The sequence below is a fragment of the Vipera ursinii genome (genome assembly GCF_947247035.1).
Source record: "Vipera ursinii genome assembly, chromosome: 3".
Lineage (NCBI taxonomy): Eukaryota > Metazoa > Chordata > Lepidosauria > Squamata > Viperidae > Vipera > Vipera ursinii.
Genome location: NC_139516.1, coordinates 147402722 through 147428789, shown reverse-complemented (window position 1 = coordinate 147428789; position 26068 = coordinate 147402722). Strand labels below are relative to the sequence as shown.

General features: G+C 39.5%; 1 protein-coding gene across 2 annotated transcripts in view; it reads right to left on the bottom strand.

The window, feature by feature from the left end:
* Positions 1 to 26068, bottom strand: part of ATXN1 (ataxin 1) — a 224421-nt gene that overhangs the window by 177320 nt on the left and 21033 nt on the right. For both annotated transcript variants that reach the window (XM_083360664.1, XM_083360665.1), the window contains exon 3: positions 4548 to 4625. The gene's annotated coding sequence lies outside the window, so the exon portion shown is untranslated. The remainder of the gene's footprint in view (positions 1 to 4547; positions 4626 to 26068) is intronic.

Here is a 26068-nt window from a genome sequence, read left to right as displayed (position 1 = left end):
TCAAAAATTTCAAGTGGTGTAGAACGTAATCATTTGACTGGAGAGTTAGGTGATTTAAGTAATGCCTATATTACATTAATTCTTTTGCATTTCCAAAGCTCCTACATTTCCATAGACACTCTAATTATTTTAACCCTAAGAAAACCTGAACACTTTGGGATTGGCAATTACCACAGCTTTTATTACAGCTGATATTTATTGTTGCTTTACTGCATGTTATGAGTTTCCTTGGGGGAAGGGGCATAACCACCTGAAAGGATGAGCTTAAAAGTATTTACGATAAACATATTTTAGACTTTCATATTCTTCCAACTTTCTAGTAATAGGTCAGAATACTCCATGACATAAATATATTCAAATAAAAAAATAAACATCTAAAAACTCGTAATCTGAATATGATAAATACCTTAGTAACACATACATCAAGCATCATCAGAGGTCATCCACAGAAATTGTTTTTATAATAGAGTTTGGTTCTGGAAACTGAAAACTAGCATTATAACCCTAGGGATCTTCTGGACAGTGTAATCACATAATCCTCACCACCTACCAAGTGTCCACTTAGTCTACTCACAGTTCTCAGACACACACTTTGCATTTCTTTGTGTCTCAAAATTCACTTGCACACTGAAATTGTATCCTAGCAAGACAGAGTTGCAAACAACGGTTACAATTGACAATGGCCCCTAATCAGGTTCTGGGCAAGGGACATTCCCCCTGAAGAAGCAGACCTAATCAGGTTCTGGGCAAGAGACATTCCCCCTGAAGAAGCAGACCAAAGATGTGTAGATTCTCTTCTATCTAGATGGAGAGTATGGTCAGAGGTCAAATTCCAAAATACCACTATATAAAGCAAAATTAACAGTATCCAAGTACTGAACAAAGGAAGATTAATTCAGAGATTGTAGAAACATAGTTTTTTTCCTTCCACTTCAATTCTCTAGCCTTCAAAATACTTTCAAATTTGTATGGGCACATTTCTATTTTCCAGTCATCAGATACACAGACATCAAAATACAACTTTATTGTAGTTTCATTCTGACTAGCATTTATTTCTGAAACTGTCATATGATTGAGAAATTGCCAACCAGCATTATTCTACTCAATTAATCTATGCAGAATGATAATAAAAGAATATGCTAATGTCAAAATTCATATATAATGCTAAACTATTTTTAGTCATAGTGTTTTGAACAAATCAGAGTCTATCTTGGAGAAGAACAAAGAAATTATATCTTATTGCAGTGAATTTCTGAGCATCTTGTAGCAGTGAAGAACTTCTTTATGAATCTGTGGGTCTGTTTTCTATTTATTGTGAGATGCAAGTTATACTTCTATTTTTTACAATATTTTGTGTATGAAGGATGGTTGACTGGAGACTTTTGCTTTTCTTGCTTTTTTATGAGGAGACTGTTATTGGACTGACTTCCTTTTTTGGATGGTTTGTTTTGTCAGTATGTTCTTAACATTTCTAGTTTTCCCTGTGAACATCAGTGTTTCACACCAAGAATCTTCTAGTTCAGCATTCTGTTGCCACATCACCAACCAAGTGGTTACTGAAAGCCCACATAGAGCACAGGACTATAACACTCTGTCCTGCTCATGCTTCCTAGAAACTAGTTTCAGAAATATATTTGCCTTAGAAATGAAAATACACAGCCAACATCATTACTGATCATTGTCAGCACTCTTACCCATCATGAATTGTGTAGTCTGCATTTTATGCCATTCAAAGGTAGCAAATTCCATAATACATGTATTCTGTAAAATTGTGCTTCAATGACATTGGCATTCTTTTTCTAGTAAGTAAATGTAAATATCTGGCATGGCACAGGAATTCAGAGTACAATATTCAGTCTTGTAATCAGGAAAAAAACTGGCTATGGAAAGAAGACTGTTGGCATGGAGAGATGGCAAGCCAACAGAGAAAAGCAGGCAAACATAGCTTACCCTGAGTACCTTTTTCTTTTAAAGCTTCTGCTCTATTCTCCTCCTACATGGGTGAGTTGGGACATAATATCAAACGATAATATGCCAGGATTCAAAAGTCAGACATGAGAAACCACCTTTAAAGCAAGCCAATATTCATAAACCAACATACCTTTAATTATAACTTCTTGTACAAATATAAACCACATACTGTGATTTCTTTATGGTTCAAATGTAAAAAATAGCAGACAGCAGATTACAAAACTGATTCTATCTGCTACTACTTCAAAGTGTTTGATGTAAAGGAAAGTGTGATACTGTTCTGCAATGAATAACATGGTGCATCATGTACAAAAATTACTCAGCTTTCTATTCTATTCATGAACATTTGGCAGAAGCCAACAGGACTTGATCTCCAAGCATACATGGAAAGAAAATAAACCATATTATTAGCTTAGGTTCATTAAGTTTACTAACAGGTACTCTCCCATAGATATTCAAAAGATTATGATTATACTATTGCATAGTATGCCACCAGATATGGCAGGAAAGACAGTATATGCAAGCAAAGCCAAATTTAATTATTAGGTTGTGATACTAATGTATTGCCATGTCTCATAATAGTTTGCCATATGATCAATAGCTGTCATTTGTTATATTATGCAGAAATTAGAGTTTCTTCCTTTTTCCCATTCGTTTCTAAAATCCCAATAAATGACATGTGCTTTATTTGAATTAAAACAAATTATAAAAAATTTTCAACATTTTACATAACAATGGATTTAATTTAAACATTTTGTAAAATAGACACACAAGTATTTTTAAAAGTTCATTTTCAACATAATATTCTATATTTGATTTAAAAATATAAAATTATTAGTGGCTTATAGAATAAGCGTGCCTCTTCTATTTAAAAAAAAAGAAGCAGGTTGAACTTGACTTGTAAGTTCAGTAATGTTCAAAAAGTCTAAGGTCGGCAATTGTGCCTGAAGCACATTCTTTAAACATTTTGTGTCCCGCCTTTTAAGTTGTTTGCAATCCCCTGCAAGGTCATATCCACAGCTATCCCTTAGTCCATTTGTAACTTTCCAAAATCAAAGTTCTAATCACCTTTTTTCTGTTTATTCCAAAAGGGGAAAAAATCAAGTCCTTAAATTTGTATTTAAAGTTTTTTGGCTAAGCCGGATTGAAGGAAACTCACCCAGTGCTATTACAAATTGTCATTCTCTTACAAGCTGAAAAGCAGTTAAGAAGCAATTTCTGAAAATGATTAGAAAAGGAAGTATGCGAATCCAGTGTCCTTCTGAAGGTGCTGACCATGATTGAGCAAAAGATGGGTATTCCTTTGTCTCCCAGAAACCTACTGGAAGCTGATATCTTATGTTCTCTTCTTGAGGACCTACTGTATGGAATACAGTAGGGCAATCCTATGCATTTTCCTTGTCATGCCAGTTTTTCATTCCGCCATAGTCTTCAGTTAGCCATTTCTTACTCAGAGGTCTGATTGCTCAACAACTCAAACTTCTCAAATACCAATTGTAGAAAATGGCATGCAGCCTTCAATTGTTGCGAAGTTTTTCTCTTTAAAATGCTATGGACAATAAATTAGAGCAGGTGATCAAGGGCTGTGAACCATTCTTTTAATGTCCAACAGAAGACAGCCCCAAACTCCTCAAAGTAACAGCACTGCAAATATGCACGTGTGGAAAACAAATGCCATTCTTTGCACCACCATTGCCAAAGAACAGGATCACTTGTTTGCTGAATTCATATCATGGTTATACTAGTACTTGAGTTATCACCCATCTGCTTCAGTTCTACTAGGTTTCTGATAAACAAAGAAGGAAAACAACCCTTATCAAGATAATAAGCGCAGTCAAAAGTGACCACATCAATCACCAGAGTTTCCTCCACAACAGCAGAATAAATGGGCACCCTACAAGCTGGAAATCTTCTGAGACCTTTCAAGAATCAAGGCAGGCCAGCTATCACAGCCTCATTATTTTTACTGATTTCTTATCTCTAAATATCAGCATATGACAGGGATGCAAACACAATGTTTAGGGAGCCTTCAAATCCTTCGAATGGGCCATTCTGAATGAAGTCGGGAAGTGGGTTGACCACACAACAGGTCATTTTGAGTTCTTCTTGCAAAAAAATTACAATGTCCTTACTTTTTTAACACTTCCAGAATAATCAGAGCTGCCCGTCTCAAAACATTCCATGATAGTGTAGATCATTTTTGAACTCCCCTAGAAAATATTAAATATGGGGTCTAGTTGATCCATGACGTACTGAGATTGCAGTGTGGTAAACAACATATTTATGAGTTCTTGAGCTCTCAACAATGTGTCTGTCTTACCTTACCTTACCTCTCATAATGAAATCCATAAACTCTCAAGTGAAAAAAAAAACCTGCTTGTTCACAGATAACACTCTACTTACTTAGATGAAACATATTTCATATTAAATATTCATACTATCGCTAGAAGGTGCCGGGTTTTTTTCCTCTTTTTAACATTTCAGACTTCAAAACAGGGATTTTTTGACGTATTTATTTGGGAATTACAACTAATATTAGCAAATCTATCAATGAAACATTTAAACATTTTACTTACTGAATATAAGGATGTCCTACTTTCCTTTAATATAAAGTCTTCTCAGGGCTCAAAAATCCACCTTTGTGCTACAGTTTTCTGCCAAAAAAAGAAGACATTTATTATCTTCATGAAATTCAAAAGCATGTAATTATAAAGACATACTTAAAAGAGAGAGAAAGAGTGCATATATACACACAGTTGAACCATTCAGTTTCAAAAATAATCAGGAAGTGGGTCAATCATTTATTTGATTCGGAACTGTCTTAAGATTTTTAACTAATTTAAGATTCTGACTGATGTTTGATGAGAAATTACTCCTAATACAGTTTTTGTTATAGTAGTCCTTGACTTACAACAGTTCAATAAATGACTGTTTAAAGTTACAATGGCACTGAAAAATATGACTGTTTTTCAAAGTTGCGACCTTTGCACCATCCCCATGATCATGTGATTCAAAATTCAGATGCTTGGCAACTGGTTCATATGTAGGACTCTTGCTGTATCCCAAGGTCATGATCACCTTTCGATGGTGAATGGGAAAGCCAGATTCACTTAACAACCACATTCCTAACTTATCAACTGCACTGATTCACTTAATGACTGTAGCAAGAAAGGTCGTAAAATGGGGCAAAACTCACTTAAATGTCTCACTTAACAACAGAAATTTTGAGTTCAATTGTGGTCAGACATCAAGAGCTACATGTATTTCTAAGTGATGAACAGAGCTGTATATATACTCAAATATGTTGGCAACCAGAATTGAAAAGCCTGAAGATTTAGTCACATAACTGTAAGAGACAATAATGCAATAAGGATTATGGGAATTGGAATTGCTAGAAGGACTTATTTGGAGATATATTTTTTACCCTTATAAAATAATTATGTATTATTTCGTGTTGCTTTAGTTCTAAGATGATTATGAAAAGCTAATTGGGAAGATTTGTAGTAGTGTTTATTGATATTCTGTAGGTTATGATTTGTTATTTGGATGAAAAATTTTAAGCTTTTAGTTGGATAGAAGAATAGTTTTATAAAATTGATATAAATTGTTTTCTTTGTGATTGAAGTTAATTTGTAATATTTTTATGGGTAATATTGCAATAGGTAATAGAATATAAGAATATAAGGATTTCTTAAGTTTGGAAAGTAATCTATGGTATTTTTAAGTTGTATAACACATTAGGATAATGTGAATTTAAAGCTTAGTTGTAATGAGGAATAGTTTTAGACAATTGATATAAATTGGTTTATTTGAGATTGTTTTTATTGGGTATCAGATTGGAAGGTATTATTTTGTATTTGAATAATCATTGATATGATATATATATATGTATGTTTGGAAGTTACCTATATGAGTTAAAGTTTGATAGTTTGAATAGTTTAGGATTGTTTGCGTAAGTTAGATCATGATTGCTTGCATTTTTATACCCTGTGTTTTGCTCTGGGAAGCCGGGGGGGGGGGAGGGGAAAGGGAGGGAGGGGTTGGGGAGGGAGGGGTTGGGGAGGGTTGGGGAGGGTGAAGAGGGTGGGGGGGAGGGGGCTGGGAGGGTTTTTTTTTCTTTTTTTGGTTTGTTAAAGATAAAATGTATTGTAAAACTTTTTAATAAAAAAAAAGAAAAGCACACTATAATTTCCAGGAGCAGACTATGGTCATTACTCACAAGGCTCCTCCATATTACCTTTTTTAACTGTTCCCCACTCCAGACTATAATCTCATTCTATATATATAATACACTAGATCATAATTCCTGGCTGGCTCAGGAATTCTGGGAGTTGAAGTCCAGGTGTCATAAAAGAGCCAAGGTTGCCTACCCCTGCACTAGATGCAACAATATTCCCTACTTAGTATGAAAAATAACTAAAAATATACCTCAAACTTATTTTTCTTAGTCTTATTTCGCTGAATCAAGAATAAAGTGATTATAGTTTTATACAGAATGTTTTTAAACTATATACCGGTAATATATTCTGGTCCAAATAACATAAATTAATATGATCAGCACATATTTTTAAGAACTTCTAAAATACCTTATAATGTATTACAAAAGAACTGCTTCATAATTGTTCTTATGCACTACCTGACAATAAGGCAGTGTATAACTGTCTGGGGAAAAAATCTCCCTGCTACATATTCAACTTGAAAACAAAAATGCAACATTATAATTATAGTTTAAGAAAATGAAAACAAAAAAAAAATCCCTGCAACAGTAAGCAGCATTTTATTTTTTAAAAATTTATAAACAGGTAGGAATGGGAATTAAGCCTTCTGGAATGTAATAATTTAAGTTTTTAGCTATTTGTAGATCAAACACTGTAGAACTTGACTAATGCATTAAAAACAAACAGGGAAGATGTCAGTATTTTATTTTTTTTAAAAAAGCAAAATCTTACCTATCTAATCTGAAACTGCCTTGTAAGTGCTCTCTTTATATAAAATGAATCCGTAATCCATAATACAATTGGGTTTCATGTTTCAAAATGACGTTGGCATCTAGCCATAGAGCAAAGTTTTCTTTTTAAAATATGCTATGGGTTAAGGAGGAGTCCTGCAACCACAGAAGTCATAACACAGCAAACTGTGATCTGATCCTATCTTGGAACAATCATGGTCAACTTCCTATAAAGCATGCAAAGATTCAATTCCTGATATGAAGTTCCTTAAAACCACTTAACTGTTAGCACTTTCTTCCACCTTAATATTTTCAAATAACTGTCCTTTTATTTCTATGTACCAGCTGGAAATGCATTGAAAATTTCAGTTCAAAGACTGGTGGTTAACTGAAAAACAGCTAAGCAGTTGAAGGTATTAAAGCTTTGTAAATATATGGTAGTGCACACGAACTATAAAAGTGGTGCTTTGTAAATATATGGTAGTGCACACGAACACCTCTTTTTAAAACAGCCATATCAGCCTCACAACACTGATTGGAAAGCTGCTGCCAGGAGTCTCTGAAATTGGGTGTATGCATGACTAAAATGCTGGGCACAGCTTCTGAAGCAGCTATGTAAGTCTGTAAAAAAAATATGCCTGCTCTAATGATTCCTCTCTCTCCAAAATGAGAGTGAAAGAGGCTTCATAGGCACTCTTGCACCTTCTTAACTATGTCTTTCAAGACTTACCGGTATATCATTTTAGGCGGTAATGATAATAGCACCAATACTACAATGCTTCAGTTGCAAAATATCTTATGAAACGTAATAAATTCAATGTCCTGTTTTCAAACTAACACAAAATAACAGCCTATCTTATTACAGCACGAACACTATGCTCTGTGCAATTATTTCTAAGATACTTCTCTGTCATTTTACTAAAAATACATACTGAAAGAGAAAAACGGAGAATTCAAGCACAGCAACATTTACACTACAATATATTTTTTATTTGATGCTTTCAAACTTAATGTTATTCAGAGGAAAAACATAATGTTTCATAGCCCAAGAAAATGTTTTCTGCACTCAAGCTATCTCACCCCACCACTATACTCCCACAGTAGTTTCAATATTACTTCAGTTCCGTTAAGATTCATAACCAGCTCAGCTAATATCTGACCATTCTTGGTTTTGTATTTATCTGACCTCAATATACATTGTTTGTTCAGAAAGATGATACTGTTTTGCAATGAATGAGAATAGGTTATACAACATGTTATATTTATAAAATAACCCTAATCTCAAGTAGAAAGCCATAAGCTGTAAATTCTATTTAGCCTAAAATATATATATCCACCTTAAGGGTTACACAATTTTTCTGAAAAATTACAGGATATATGAAAATTCTTTTCCCATGGATCAGAACCAATTATTGAAAAACCTTTTATTTAAATTCTTCAAAGGCACACATAATATTAGCTGAGCAATATAAATTTTTTGGATTCTATCCAAATACAGATAGTCCTCGACTTACATTCATTTAATTAGTGACCGTTCAAAGTTACAACTGCACAAAGGAACTTACGATCATTTTTCACAGGACCGTTGTAGAATCCCCATGGTCGCGTGATCAAAATTCAGATGCTTGTCAACTGGCTCATATTTAGGATGGCTGCAGTGTCCTGGGATCATGTGATTGATCACCTATTGCGATCTTCTGACAAGCAAAATTAATGGGGAGGCCAAATTCACTTTACAGATGTGTTACTAGCTTAACAACTGCAGTGATTTTACTTAACTGTGGCAAGAAAGATCGTAAAATGGAGCAAGATGCACTTAACAACTGTCTCGCTGAGCAACAGAAATTTTGGGCTGAATTGTGGTTGTAAGTCAAGGACTATCTGTATCCATTTTGGTGGCAGTTTCCCCCCCCCCCCATAAAGCAGTACTGTATACCTTTTTCCAAAAGCAAAGTCATTTAGGCACTTACCGGTACTCTTCTTGCCATCATATTCTGTAAACTAACATTTAAGCATTCAGAAATAGTATTTGGGTGAGGAGAAAAATGAAAACATGGAAAGAAGAAAGCCATCTATATTAAACCTTAAAGTTTTAAAAACACGCAAATCCTTCCGTAATAGTAGATTTGCTAGGGACTGGATGGGGAAATTGTACATATGGACCCACGTGCTAAAACAAGGGAAAGATCTACAGCCTTGGTGAAGCAGTGGGCTAATGCCTCCTTAAGTAACACCAGCTGCCTGCAATTAGTGCAGGTTCGCATCCCACCAGGCTCAAGGTTGACTCAGCCTTCCATCCTTCCGAGGTAGGTAAAATGAGGACCCAGATTGTTGGGGGCAATTAAGCTGACTTTGTAATAATGCCGCTTGGGGGGGGGGTGAAAGCCCTAATAAGCAGGCATATACATAGAATGAAGGCTATTGCTAAGCACATTGATTTGTGCTTCTTAGATTGTAAGCCGCCCTGAGTCTTCGGAGAAGGGCGGGATATAAATGGGATTTAAAAAAAATTAACTTTAAAATACCACAGGTAAGCATTAATTCTAAACTTTGTGAACGATATAAATGCATACATTCCACTGCCAAATTAAACTGCAGCTGAAGTTATAATCCAAAAACTAAACATTTCGATGTTTCAGCACCAGCATAATAATCTCTATCAGTTACTTTAAACTAATTCTGTGGTACTTGATTTTTTTGCCCTCCACATGTTTTGCTCAGAACTCCCATAATCCGTTATCACTGGCAATGTTGGATAGGATTTATGAAAACTGAAAATTAAAATATCTGGGGGGCATAAGTTTGCTTATTCTGAATCAAATACATAAAATTTTCCTAGAGCCAAATTTTATATGTAAAAGCTAATATCTGTCACTAGTCCCATTTAGTTTCTTTCTTAATTTTAACATTTTGCATATCATTATTTTTCTGTTTTGTGAATGCAATGGCTTAAAAAAAATCCACCATCACAGAGTGGTAATGTAGGAATTACAAATTTAAAGGATTCTTGATTACAGCAGAGTACACTAATACAAACAGGCTCTAAGAAACAAAAATGTTGCCTATAGGTAGTCCTTGACTTACAAGCAGTTCATTTAGTGACCGTTCAAAGCTACAATGGCACTGAAAAATCACTTAAGTCTGTTTTTCACCCTTACGACCATTACAGCATCCCCATGGTCATGTGTTGAAAATTCAGATACTTGGAAACTGACTCATATTTATGACAGTCGCAGTATCCCAGGATCGTGTGATCATCTTTTCCAACCTTCTTACAAGCAAAGTCAATGGGGAAGCCAGACTCACTTAACCGTGCTACTGACTTAAAAACTACAGCGATTCACTTAACAACTGTGGCATTGCTTGGGTCTTGAACTGCCAACCTTTCAATCAAGAAGCCCAGTGTTTTAACCACTAGACCACCATGTCCCCCACCCCGCCCATCATGCAAGACAGGCACAAAAAAGTGAAAGTCGTCAATTTTCATTCCCAACATAGGCCATAATGCAGTAACACCTCTCTTAGAAGGAAAAAAAATGAGTCTGGATGTTGAGTTAAGTTCAAAGCCAATATTACTGAATATTTGTGATCTTTAAGAACACTCCATAATAAAAGTACCTAAAATGTCTACTGAAGTAATCACCCTGCAGTTTTGCAGCAAATAAATGTGTGGTCCTTTATCTATTTTATTATTATATAAGCTTTCATGGATTATATTTACCTCATCCAAAAGAAATATACTGCAAAATTATACACAGGTTTTTTAAAAAAATATTTATATGTTTAAGATAAACTGCATAATAAGCACTTCTTACATGAAGAAAATGGTATTGTTATATAATAGCATAATCTGATATGCTGATATTCTTAAACGAAAAGTATTACTATCTGGAAATCAATTACCAAAAAAGAGCAGAGGTTCAAAAGTGAAAGATATATTGTTCCAGGCAAAGTCTATCTTCTCCTCTTTTACCTGAAAGCATGTCTGATGAAGAAGTACATTCCACTTAGTAGGATATGATGTTAGTTCAACATCAATCCATCTACACAGCTCTACTGATTTCAGATCTCCAATGTGGACTGCTGAAATCCATTCAGCATATTTAACTTAAAAAATACAAATATTAAGAGTTCTGCCAGTTTACCTTTGTTATTTCTTCATTTATCATAAGTATCCTTCCAATTAGTGAAAAGTTGTTTCGCCAACATTATATTACGAATAAAAAAAGAACTCTGAACAAATGGATAAAATGAAATGGATTAATAAGTATATGCAACCTAACAAAACAATTTATACCTGCCCTATCTCTGGTTAGATCACAGGTCTGCAACCTGCGGCTCCAGAGCCGCATGCGGCTCTTTCAGCCATCTCCTGCGGCTCCCAGACCTCTGCTATGTGTAGTCCAAAAAAAAAAAGTGGGACTAAAAAAGTTCAATCAATTCAAATATGCAGGGTAGGTGCATATCTTGCCTTGGCTCCACTCTTCAGTCAAACCCTGTTCTGCGCATGCGCGCATGTATGCGCATGCACACACATTCTTTTTCGGCTCCTAGTTTTTCCTTTTGTGAGGGAACCGATTCTGAGTGGCTCTTTCACTGTTTCAGGTTGCTGACCCCTGGGTTAGATGCTTCATTCTCAGCTATTGTTTGAAATAAACTTTATTTGTTGTTGTTGTTGTTAGTTGCGAAGTCATTTCTGACCCATCGCGACCCTATGGACAATGTTCCTCCAGGCCTTCCTGTCCTCTACCATCTTCTGGAGTCCATCTAGGCTCACACCTACTGCTTCAGTGACACCATCTAGCCACCTCATTCTCTGTCGTCCCCTTCTTCTATTGCCCTCAATCTTTCCCAGCATTAGGCTCTTCTCCAGTGAGTCCTTCCTTCTCATTAGGTGGCCAAAGTATTTGAGTTTCAACTTCAGGATCTGGCCTTCTAAAGAGCAGTCAGGGTTGATCTCCTCTAGGACTGACCAGTTTGATCGCCTTGCAGTCCAAGGGACTCGCAGGAGTCTTCTCCAACACCATAGTTCAAAGGCTTCAATTCTTTGGCGCTCAGCCTTTCTTATGGTCCAACTTTCACTGCCATACATTGCAACTGGGAAGACCATAGCCTTGACTATATGCACTTTTGTTGACAGGGTGATGTCTCTGCTTTTTAGTGTGCTGTCTAGATTTGCCATGGCTTTCCTCCCCAGGAGCAAGCGTCTTTTAATTTCTTGGCTACAGTCCCTATCTGCAGTGATCTTGGAGCACAGGAAAATAAAATCTGTCACTACCTCCATTTCTTCCCCATCTATTTGCCAGGAATTGAGAGGGCCGGATGCCATCATCTTGGTTTTCTTAATGTTAAGTTTCAACCAAACTTTTGCACTCTTCTTCTTCACTTGCAACAAGAGGCTTTTTAGTTCTTCTTCACTTTCTGCCATTAGAGTGGTATCATCTGCATATCTTAGGTTGTTGATATTTGTTCCGGCAATCTTAATTCCAACTTTTGATTCATCTAGCCCTGCCTTTCTCATGATGTGCTCTGCATATAAGTTAAATAGGCAGGGCAACAGTATACACCCTTGCCGGACTCCTTTCCCAATTTTGAACCAATCAGTGGTTCCGTGTCCAGTTCTCACTCTTGCTTCTTGGCCCACATATAGGTTTCTCAAGAGACAAATAAGATGGTCTGGTACTCCCATCTCTTTAAGAACTTGCCAGAGTTTGTTATGATCCACACAATCAAAGGCTTTAGCATAGTCAATGAAGCAGAAGTAGATGTTTTTCTGGAACTCTCTAGCTTTCTCCATGATCCAGCGTATGTTAGCAATTTGATCTCTAGTTCCTCTGCCTCTTCGAAATCCTGCCTGTACTTCTGGTAGTTCTCGATCCACATACTGCTGGAGTCTGGCTTGTAGAATTTTAAGCATAACTTTACTAGCATGAGAAATGAGTGCAATGGTGCGATAGTTTGAACATTCTTTGGCACTGCCTTTCTTTGGAATTGGAATGTAACCTGATCTTTTCCAATCCTGTGGCCACTGTTGAGTTTTCCAAATTTGCTGGCAAATTGAGTGTAGCACTTTTACTGCATCGTCTTTTAAGATTTTGAATAGCTCAGCTGGAATACTGTCACCTCCACTAGCTTTGTTGTTGCTCAGCTTTTCTAAGGCCCACTTCACTTCACATTCTAGGATGTCTGGCTCAAGGTCAGTGACCACCTCATTGTGATTATCAGGGACGTTAAGCTCATTCTTGTATAGTTGTTCTGTGTAATTTTGCCACCTCTTCTTAATCTCTTCTGCCTCTGTTAGGTCCCTGCCATTTTGGTCCTTTATCATGCCCATTTTTGCATGAAACGTTCCTTTCATCTCTCCAATTTTCTTGAAAAGATCTTTGGTCCTCCCTATTCTATTGTTTTCTTCTATTTCTTTGCATTGTTCATTTAAGAAGGCATTCTTATCTCTTCTAGCTATTCTTTGGAATTCTGCATTTAATTGGGCATATCTTTCTTTTTCTCCCTTGCCTTTCGCTTCCCTTCTTTCCTCAACTATTTGCAAAGCTTCCTCAGAGAGCCATTTTGCTTTCTTGCATTTCTTTTTCTTTGGGATGGTTTTGGTTGCTACCTGTTCTACAATGTTGCGAACCTCTGTCCATAGTTCTTCAGGCACTCTGTCTATCAGATCCAATTCCTTAAATCTATTTGTCACCTCTACTGTATATTCAACAGGGATATGATTTAATTCATACCTGACTGGCCTAGCGCTTTTCCCTACTTTCTTTAATTTAAGCCTAAACTTTGCAACAAGAAGCTCATGGTCTGAGCCACAGTCAGCTCCTGGTCTTGTTTTTACTGACTGTATAGAGCTTCTCCATCTTTGGCTGCAGAGCATATAGTCAATCTGATTTCTGTGTTGACCGTCTGGTGATGTCCATGTGTAAAGCCGTCTCTTGGGTTGTTGGAAAAGAGTGTTTTCTATGACCATCGTATTCTCTTGTGCCCTGCTTCATTTTGTACTCCAAGGCCAAACTTGCCTGTTATTCCGGTTATCTTTTGGCTTCCTACTTTAGCATTCCAATCCCCCATGATGATAAGGACATCATTTTTGGGTGTTAGTTCTATAAGGTGCTGTAGGGCTTCATAGAACCGGTCAATTTCATCCTCTTCAGCACTGGTGGTTGGGGCATAGACTTGGACTACTGTGATATTGAATGGTTTGCCTTGGATTCGAACTGAGATCATTCTGTCATTTTGAGGATTGTATCCCAGTATTGCTTTTCCTATTTTTTTATTGACTATGAAGGCTACTCCATTTCTTCTGAGGGATTCTTGCCCGCAGTAGTATACCTGATGGTTATCTGAATTAAATTCACCCATTCCTGTCCATTTTAGTTCGCTGATACCTAAGATGTCAATGTTTAGTCTTGTCATCTCTTGTTTGACCACGTCCAGCTTTCCTTGATTCATGGATCTCACATTCCACGTTCCTATGGAGAAAAAAATCTTTACAGCATCGGACTTTCCTTTCACCACCAGACATATCCACAGCTGAGCATCCTTTCGGCTTTGGCCCAGTCGCTTCATTCTTTCTGTTGCTACTAGTACTAGCCCTCTGCTCTTCCCCAGTAGCATATTGGACGCCTTCTGACCTGAGGGGCTCATCTTCCAGTGTCATATCGTTTTGCCTTTTGGTACTGTCCATAGGGTTTTCATGGCAAAGATACTGGAGTGGTTTGCCATTTCCTTCTCCAGTGGATCACATTTTGTCAGAACTCTCTGCTATGACCTTTCCGTCTTGAGTGGCCCTGCACGGCATAGCTCATAGCTTCATTGAATTACGCAAGCCCCTTCGCCACGACAAGGCAGTAATCCATGAAGGGGAATAAACTTTATGCACTGGGTTATAAAAATTCAGCGCAATAATGGAAATGTTTTCTAAGTTTGCTCCAATCTTAAAACTGTTTCCTGCCACACAGGAATTTATGTCATATTTATAATAGATTAAACCTGTAGCCTCCTTTCCTGGATTCCTGTTGATTGACAGAAGGGAACTTTGTGATTCACTGAACAAATACATTCTTTAAAAATTATGTTTATGCCGTATGGTCATAATTTATTTATTTATTTATTATTGGGACTTATATGCCGCCCTATCTCCCGAAGGACTCAGGGCGGCTAACAACAATAAATAAAAAATAAAAAACAATAATAAAATAACAATAATAAAAAATATTTGTCCAACTTATGATCATAATTGATCTTGGAATTATACTTAATTTGTGCTTGTTGTTAAGCAGGTAAGTGGGTAACTCTCAAGAGTAGAATGACATACTGAATTGCTGAATGGTATACTTTGCTGCTTGACATTAAGTACCTATAGTTTCAAACTACTTTGCTTAACATTTGCAAAATTAACCTTATGCAGAAGCTGTCTTAAAACATATTTCCATCACATTTTCTTGGGTTTTTCACCAGTTGCAAAAATTATATCATATATAGGACTGAATGTTAAAAGTAACCAATTTGGTTAGATGGAGCATAAAAGAAAACATATGTCAAGCAACATTTATATACAGGTATTCCTCAAGATATGATTGTAATGGAGCTTGCCCATTATAGACATGTCATTACAGTCATTAAGTGAGGTGCTCACGTGATTGCTCACATAATAACAAGTATTCCAGCCCTCCCAGGTGTTATTTCTAAGGACAGGTCATTAAATGGAGTGAAAGAGCTATTGGCAAAAAGAGGGCAGGCAGCTCCCCTTCATGTGCAGAACTGGCATGTTGGGCTGGAGAAAAGAAGCTCGGACCTTGATGATCCAAGCCTTTTTTCTCTGGCCCATCACTCTCCTTCCTTTCTCCACTCCAACACTCCTGTCTCTCCTCTCCGTTGTGTCCTAGACCAGGGCTTTTCAACCAGTGGTACGGGTACCACCTGTGGTACATTGGCACCTGGCAGGTGGTATGCAACCATCCTAGAAAAGTAGTAGCAGGGGAGGGGAATGAGCTGAACTGGTGGCAACACCGCACAAGCCTAAGCGAGAGACAGCTGGAGCTGCAGGGCTGTCAGAACTCAGTGAAAACACCAGGATCAGAGCTTCTTCGGGGGCTGTCAGGGCTCAGTGGAAGTGCCAGGATCAGTGCCAGGCTCCAGCTGGAGATCAGCACTGATCCTGGCGCTTCTGAGCCCAGAAAAAGCGCTGATCAGCTGGAATGTTGCAGCATCTCCAGGTTCTTGTGATTTACATTCAGACGCTTGGCAATTGATTCATATTTATGACGGTCACAGTGTCCCAGGGTCATGTGAAGTGACCAAAACCTGCTGCAACCACCCAGCAGATGGGGGGAATAAAAATCAAACACACCTCCACCCCCAATCCTTAACAGAAATGCTCACAACAATGAAAACCTCAGACAGGAGGAAGAGCGCCACCTGGCAGGCAGCCAAGTGTCTTGCTCAGCTGTGGCTTGGGGGGCACTTTTTTCAGTGACACTGTAACTTCAGTCACTAAGCGAACTGTTGTAAGTCGAGGACTACCTGTACTTCATCACTTTTTTCCTTTTTGGGGGGGGTCATCAGGTTTTTGACACTGCTAGGCAACTGGCGGTACTCGGATGTTGCCATATCCTAAAAGTGGTACAATGGGTGATAAGGTTGAAAAGCCCTGTCCTAGAAAGTTAGAAAGTTTTTCTAGCCCACAACAGAGAGGGGAAGCAGTATGCTGCACCAAGAGGTGAAATTCTCCCAGTTTCATTTCTTCGTGCAGCATGTCACTGTCCTGCCTTCCCTGAGGTAGACAGAACACCTTGAATCCAGGGTATCATAGCAACCATCTCACCCCAAAGGGATTGGCCCATCTCATTTGCTCCAGCAGAAGAGGCCTACTTTAGATCACCTCTCCCAAAAAATTTCAGCTGGCAGGATATTGGTATAGGAGAAGAACCTTTTGTGCTGTAGCCCCCTCCAACTGGAATATTTTCCCCCGGGAGGTGAGGTCGGTCCCCACACTTTTGACTTTTTAAAGAGCCTTAAAACCTGGCTCTGCATACTGGCCTGGGGACCCTGAAAGGTGGTTGATAGGTAGAGAGAAAATCCCCAACCCATGTTTTCTGTCCTCTTGGCTTTTAGTTTCTTATTTAATCTTAATTGCTTTGTATCATCTTTTTTACCTTTATATCATTTTGTAAGCTGCCCAGAGCTGCTGCAACAAGATGGGTGACATATAAATTTAATAAATAAAACATTTTTCCTATCAATCTGTTTGTGAATGAATGACATGCCACAGCCAACTCAAATATATCAATATATTTTTCCTTAGGCTATGTTCAGTTCCAGTCTTGTGTATATGAAACATGGTTATAATCCCATCTTTGCAGTACTAAACAATAATATATTTCTTAGTTTTTTAACAAAAACTATTTTACTTATTGAAACTGCTAAAGTGCTATCCTAATGGCCTGGTCCAGAGATAAGCAGAACATTCTAGAGTTCTCTAGAACATTCTATTCCTGGTTTGACACATTTTTGACAAAGACACTCCTACCAGTCAGTGTCTTTCAGATTTTGCTTAAACTGAAAACTGAAGCATCTTTCATAGAGATTTACTCCACATTTTCCTTTTAAAGCAATTTGAAGGAGTGTCCTCATAAAAGAATATTTTACTGTGGGCTTGAGGTTGAGCAATATTTATAGCATAAAAACAACACTACTCCCTAAGAAAGCAGTCTTTACAAATGAACATTTAGAGAAAACAAATAATCTAGCTCTCAGATCTGTTTAAAACAAATGGTAAAGTGCCAAAAAGGAGGCAAATAGACCAAGCAATTCGTATTTCCTGCATTTCCAATTAAAGAAGACACAGCTTACAAAAATCCCTAAGAATGGGATTTACGTGACCTAGAAGAGGCAATCTCATTCCTCAGTCAATATTGTAACTAAAGTTGTCACCTTAAATGCAGTGTTTACATATATAACAGAGAACCCCCACCAGCAAGTAAAAATACTAACATTATAAGTAAACCTACTATTGTTAACATATAACAGGTATAAAAATCATCCTAAAAAGTAAACAATCACCAATGGCTTTCTATTCCTTACAAAATTTCATTGAATTAAATCTGGTATTTTACAATTTTCAATAATCTTGCTTAACCCGATGAACTTCAGATGTGTTGGCCACTTCCCACAATTCTTCAATCTTCAATTTCTTTCAAGGATTGTCACGCTACTTTTTTCATGATTATTGTTACAGTTCAACATGCCAATACTGCACCCTAGCATAATTCCTCTAAATGAGAAAAGGTAAAAGCTGTAATGAACAAAGCAGATGAATTTCACACACTTTCATGTTAAAAACAAGCAGATGTGGAAAAGGGTCGAAACTGAAACAGAAGAAGGGGTGTTGTCAGCTATAAGCAGTATTTTTTTTAAAAAAATCTCTATTTCAGATAAGTTAACTATATAATTTTCTCATGAGAAAAAGGGGGAGGCTTTCTGGAATGAAATCAGAATTCATTTATGTAATCAGTTTTTTAAAAAAGATGCAATATTTGGAGAAATGCTTACAGTTTTAAGATCCTTCAGCTGACAAAATTCAAGAAAAATGGATGTACCTCACTACAAAAATAATGGTTTGGGCAAAAGCAAAGTTTGTCTGCAGTACACAGTAACATCCCAGGAAATAAAAATGTACTTTGAGAGCAGCAAAATACCAAATGTAGAACTAAAATGGAAATACAGTACATATAGTATATAGCATAGTATATATGGAACATATAGTATATAGCATAGTATATATGGAACATATAGTGTGTGTGTGTGTGTGTGTATACACACACACACACACACACTATACTAGATGCAATATACAATAAAGTACAGTAATAGTATATATACTAAATGGACTCCAGAAGATGGTAGAGGACAGGAAGGCCTGGAGGAACGTTGTCCATGGGGTCGCGATGGGTCGGACACGACTTTGCAAGTAATAACAAAAAAATACTTTTCAGCATGCCCAGTTGTTACAGTTAAAATATTATTAAGTTTTCATTTCTCCCATTTCTTTCCTTTAAATACCAGTCTACAAAGTTGAACTTCTGAAGAGAAGGCAATGATGATAATGTTTGCATGGTTTTTTCTATGAATATTTCAAATACACTTTTGACTGCAACTACAATACCATTTCAAATATACAATAATACCCTATAGGAAATCTAGTCACAATCAATACTCCTCCTACTCAAGTCTAACTCTTGGTGACTATATCCATGTTGTCTTTTTGGCAACAGTTCAGAAGCAATTTGGCATTAGTGTCTTCCAGCATGATTTACACCCATTTTAGAACTCAAAGACAATATGCGAATACAGTGGGGTAAATGACTACGAATAATTCTATTCCTTCTGTGCTACGGTCTGATTTTTATGAAGATTAGAGAACCAAGTTGTTAACAACCTCTATGTTTTTAAAATTATATATAGCTAAGATTTTTCACAATCACACCAATCTAAATTTCATTATCTGGCAGTCCTACTGCTATTAGTGTATTATTTATAAACTGAGGGGCATATATACACACTGCTTGAAGAGTAAATTGAATTTACTATTATGCATGGAGGAGCATATACTGCAGTTTGCTGGGTAATGAAACTTCTGCCAGCAAATAACTAACCTCAGAGAACACCAAGGTCTCCACATATATACACAACAAAAAAGTATAACCCAAGCTATTTGTCTTGTCTTCCTTCTGAGAAGAGTATTACAAAGACTACAGTTACATTAGTAGAAATAATATACATGGAATTACAGCTCCAGTAATTTCTTCCACTGAAATTATGCATATAAATAATGCACATGAAAATTAAAAGGGTTTTGCTCCTTCACGTATCATAGAATCAGAGCAAAATTGCTTTATTTTCTTATACATGCAAATTGGGGGTTGTTCAGGAGACATTTACATATAAAGTGTTATGTTAACTGGTTTTTCATTTAAATTTGATAAGTGTAATATGTTTCTAGGATTGGGCAGCACTTTGGATTCACTCCCAAAAAGGGTTTTCAGAGCATGTAGAGATGTAAATATAGCACTTGTCTGGGCTATACCAGCGATGTCTTTTCCCAAGACTGCAGAAGAGCTCCATGATCCAAAGAAAAGATGCAGTTGCTTTAACAAGTTACACACAGGCCCTATGTTGACAGTCCTGTGTATTCCAAAGGCCCTTTGAGGAACTGAAACTGAAAGATTATACAGCCCTGCATATCTCCTAAGCAGTTATAGTCTTTTAAAACAAGAGTCACCAACCTGTGCTCCACGGCCCACTATTGGGCTGTGAGCTGTTGGCCACTGAGCATCGGGTAGGTGCTAGCGCCACAAGCGCAAACCCCACTTGTGCTAGCATTACGCAGGCGCTAGCATTGCCATGAATGTCGGGTAGGTGCTAGCGTTGCTACAAGCACATCCCCCACCCGTGCTAGTGTCGTGGCATCATGTGGGCACTAGCAATGCCGTGAGCATCGGGCAGGCGCTAGCATTGCCATGAGCGCACTCCCCTACTCATGCTAGCATCGTGGCATTGCGCAGGCACTAGCATCACCCAAGCATTGTGCAGGCATTCGTGGTCCCATTTGCATCGCACGCACAATCATGGCCCCGTTCATGCATGTGCGTGCTCCCACGCGTAAAGGCACCTACACACACACACACGCTCCGGGCTGCCATCCCAGAAAGGTTGGGTACCCGTTTTATAACCCAGAAAATGAGGCATTAGAACAACAATCTGATACCACTGGGAGGCTGAATTTGGGAAAAAAAAGTGTGAATACATTATTTTAATCCAGTAAAAAATGTTGAAGAACATACTAGAGGAAAGTTAACCTCAATATCAGCTCCTGAAATTTTCCAATTAATGCCAACATATTCTTTAGAATCTTTTCAGGAATATGTATACTATGATGATAGCATGAAAGTAAGGGTTAAAGAAGCAAAATATTTCTTAAGTGACTTTTAGCATATACATATTTAACAAGTTAAGATAACTGTGCTTGCCACTATAACTACAAAATAACAGTTGCTTTAAATACAATATACATATGTTTTAACAAAATTTGAAACTAACAAATTTATATAATGGACATCCAAATTACAAAGAAATTTTCAGATAAAAATTAGATGAACAAAATGTTTAGAATGACTATATCAAATAAGCAATCGAAATGCATTTATCTGAAAGATCCAAAATGATATATGAATCTTATCACAAGCTTGTATATTTCTGATATGAATCATGTTATAAATTACAAAGTATGTTTAGGTATCTACCACACTGTGAATTTAACTTTAGACTGATAGGTAGACATATGAAGGCAATCTATTTTGGATAGATGTAATTACAATTGCAGAACACAAATAACCAATGCATCCAGTATTTTTACTATTAGGAATAACCAGAAGTATGAATGCTTAAAGTATTAACATTAATGCAGATAACAAATATGCCCCAAGATTGAAAAAAAAACAAGTAATAACATTGAAGAGGTTTGAAAAAGAAAATAATTATGTTTTTATTTAAAGAACTTTTAGAATGATTAAATAGAGTGACTTTTAGGGGAAAAACATTTAAAGTCTAAGGGATAATTATTATAGGAAAACAGACAAATACATGTTGAAAATGATTGAAGAAGTGGAAAATTATATATTAAAAACTGCAAATACTTTTCTTTTAAAAAGTTAAAGAGCACATTTCAGTTTCTTTTATTCTGTGGTTTTTATATTAGCATGGAATTGATGAATAATTTTTTCTTTTGTACCATTAAAGAAAACTTTAAAGAAAACAGAACACAAAAATCAGTTTCCTTTGGTTTGCACAGAATCTAACAAAACAGAAAATAATAAAGGCTACAAAAAAAATTAATTTACAATATTTGAGACCATTTTTATTACATTGTGTGTTGAAGTTGTAACAAAAGTAGGTAGTTTACATGGCTGCATGCATTACAACCAACAAGAAGAATGCACTCGGTGTAAAGCATAGTCCTGTAAGGCAGAGGTCCCCAAACCCTGGTCCACAGCCCATTTAGAGAACCAGGCCGTGCAAGCAGTGGGCAAGCGCATGCATACAATCCCACTTCCGTGAACGGCGGCCACATGCACATAAATCTGCATCTGAGTAAGCAGAACCATCCCCTCTCCCCCCGCCCCCATCTGCAGAGCTTGAAAGCTTTGGGGAACGCTGCTGTAAGGTAGATAAATATATCTTAAAGGTTAACCTTTTGCTTATGTGGTTATGTAAGTTGCCTTCAGGTACCATAAGCTCATCTGGCAATTTTTTTTTTTTTTATTAAATTTTTATACCGCCCTTCTCCCAAGGGACTCAGGGCGGTGAACAGGGCATATGATAAAAGTACAAAACTACAAAAGTTAAAATAGAATTAAATTAATGCCCAAGATAAAACAATAAAATATACAAATATTTAAAACCCAAATTAACTCCCCATGAGGCCAGGCCAGCTTGTTCAAACAGGTGGGTCTTTAACCCGCGCCGGAAGGAGCTGAGATCCGGTGCCATCCGGAGCTCCACCGGCAGTTGATTCCACAAAGCCGGGGCGCCCACAGAGAAGGCCCTCCCCCTGGGGGCCACCAGCCGGCATTCTCTGACTGGAGGCACCCTGAGGAGGCCCTCTCTGTGGGAACGCACAGGGCGGAGGGGAGTTGACGCCGGCAGCAGGTGGTCCCCGAGGTATTCCGGACCCATGCCATGTAGGGACTTGAAAACCATCACTAAGACCTTGAACCTCACCCGGAAGACAACTGGTAACCAATGTAGCTCGCGGAGCAAAGGTGTAACATGGGAGTACCGGGAAACTCCCAAGACAACTCTCGCGGCCGCATTCTGTACCAGTTGGAGCCTCCGAGTGGTCTTCAAGGGAAGCCCCATGTAGAGAGCATTACAGTAGTCAAGGCGAGAGGTCACGAGCACATGAGTGACCGTACACAGGGCATCCCGGTCCAGATAGGGCCGCAACTGGCGCACCAGGCGAACCTGGGCGAAAGCCCCCCTAGTCACAGCTGCTACATGATCTTCCAAGGTAAGTAGTGAATCTAGGAGGACTCCCAAGTTGCGAGCCCTATCCACGGGGGGCAACAGCTCACCCCCCATAGAAAGGGATGGAACATTTTGAATGTCCCGGGATACCGGAATGTACAGCCACTCAGTCTTGTCCGGGTTGAGTTGAAGTCTGTTCCTCCCCATCCAGACCCGAACCGCCTCCAGGCAACGGGACATCACAGCGAGGGCATCACTGGGGTGGTTTGGGGTAGAAATAAAAAGTTGGGCATCATCAGCATATTGATGATACCCAACTCCAAAACCACGAATGATCTCACCCAGCGGTTTCATGTAGATGTTGAACAGGAGAGGCGAGAGAACCGACCCCTGAGGAACTCCACAAACGAGAGACCTAGGGGCCGATCTCTGCCCCCCTGCCAACACCGACTGCGAACGTCCCAGGAGATAGGAGGAGAACCACCGAAGAACTGTGCCTCCCACTCCCAATCCCCTGAGACGCCGCAGCAGGATACCATGGTCGATGGTATCGAAAGCCGCTGAGAGGTCTAATAGGACTAGGACAGAGGAACATCCCCTATCCCGAGCCCTCCAGAGATCATTCACCAGAGCGACCAATGCCGTCTCCGTGCTGTACCCGGGCCTGAAACCCGATTGGTACGGGTCCAGATAATCCGCTTCATCCAGGACCAGAGGGAGCTGATGCGCCACCACACTCTCAACAACCTTCGCAAGAAAGCGAAGGTTGGAGACTGGACGAAAGTTGTTCAACACAGCTGGGTCCAAGGTAGGCTTCTTGAGGAGGGGTCTCACCACCGCCTCCTTCAAGACGGTGGGGAAATTACCCTCACTCAAAGAAGCAGATATCACCGCCTGGAACCAGCCTCGTGTCCTCTCCCTAGCTGCATAAACCAGCCAGGAAGGGCACGGATCCAATAAACATGTGGTGGAGCTCAGCCTCCCCATAATCCTGTCCACTTCATCAGGGGTCACAGAATCAAACTCCTCCCAGATAACATTGACAAGACCGCCCGTGTCCTGATCGTCAGACTCTGCCCAGCTGGAGTCCAAACCGGTCCGAATCCGAGCGATTTTGTCCGACAGATGCTGACCAAACTCCTCGGCATGACCCTGTAAGGGATCCCCCCTCACCTCCTGATTAAGAAGTGAGCGAGTCACCCTAAACAGGGCGGCCGGGCGATTATCTGCGGACGCGATGAGGGTGGAGAAGTAATTACACCTCGCCACCCTCATCGCAGCGAGATAAGACCTAATATAGGTTCTTAACCGCAATCGGTCAGATTCGGATCGGCTGGACCTCCAGCAGCTCTCTAGGCCCCGTTTCCGACGCTTCATCTCCCGGAGCTCCGCGGAGAACCATGGAGCTCGTTGGGATCTGCACCGGGTCAGGGGCCGCAAGGGTACAACTCGGTCCAGTGCCTCAGTGGCCGCCCTTTCCCAGGCTTCCACTAAGGCATCCGCCGAGTTGTGAGCGGAAGCAGGTGGGGATCCCAGCGCTGCCTGGAACCCATCGGGGTCCATTAAGCGCCTGGGGCGGTACCATCTAATTGGTTCCGTATCCCCACGGCGGGGGGTGGTAAAACGGAAGACCAGCCGCAGGAGGTGATGATCCATCCATGACAGGGGCATAATAAATGGAGAGCCCCCACCAAGATCATCCAACCATCGTCCAGATAAAAAAACTAGGTCCAGGGTGTGGCCTCCCTCATGAGTTGGTTCAGAAATTAGCTGCGTCAGGTCCATGGCCGTCATGGAAGCCATGAACTCCCGAGCCAACTCAGATGACCCTCCCAGGGATGGTAGATTGAAGTCACCCAAAACTAAAAGTTTGGGGAACTCAATCACCAAACCGGAGAGGACATCGAGTAGCTCAGGCAGGGCTGCCACTGTGTGACTAGGCGAAATGTACACCAGCAGCAAGCCCAACTGCGCCCCCGAACCAAACCTCAAAAAGAGAGACTCACACCCGACTATCTGAGGGACGGTGGTCTCCCGCGGACATAAGGTCTCCCTGATAACTACCACCACTCCCCCGCCCCTACCATGAGCCCGGGGCCGGTGTAACGCTCGGAAACCTGGTGGGCAAAGATCAACCAAAGGGACCCCACCCTCTGGGCCCAACCAGGTTTCGGTAATACAAGCCAGGTCCGCATGCTCACCCTCCACCAAATCCCGCACAAGGGGAGCCTTATTAACCACGGACCTGGCATTCAGGTACACCAGCCGGAGCTCAGGAGGCTGCGCATCCTCGCTCCCGGCACCTCGGGGAAGAAACAGAGGGTCGGAGCGCCTCACTGCTTGTAAAAAGCGGGGACGGCCCTCCCGGTAACGATACGGCCCTCTGTCCATACGCCTGCTGCCATACCCCAGTGTCGTGGGAATCGGCAATCCCACGACCCGCTCCTGAGCCCCAGATGTAACCACTCCCCGCTCCCCCCGAACGCAGTCAGACCCAGGCCTGGCCTGCACCGTGGTTGTATGGCCACCCCCCATTGTCAAACAACCATTACCCCCTGCCCCTCTCCCTAACCCCCTAAAAAATTTGGGGTCAAAACTTGATTTTTGTCACCCTAACTTGTTGGTCTCAATTATTTGGCACTCAGCCTTTCTTATGGTCCAACTTTCACAGCCATACATTGCAACTGGGAAGACCATAGCCTTGACTATATGCACTTTTGTTGACAGGGTGATGTCTCTGGTTTTTAGTGTGCTGTCTAGATTTGCCATGGCTTTCCTCCACAAGAGCAAGCATCTTTTAATTTCTTGGCTACAGTCCCTATCTGCAGTGATCTTGGAGCACAGGAAAATAAAATCTGTCACTACCTCCATTTCTTCCCCATCTATTTGCCAGGAATTGAGAGGGCCGGATGCCATGATCTTGGTTTTCTTAATGTTAAGTTTCAACCCAACTTTTGCACTCTCCTTCTTCACCCGCAACAAGAGGCTCTTTAGTTCCTCTTCATTTTCTGCCATTAGAGTGGTATCATATGCATATCTTAGGTTGCTGATATTTCTCCCGGCAATTTTAATTCCAACTTTTGATTCATCTAGCCCTGCCTTTCTCATGATGTGCTCTGC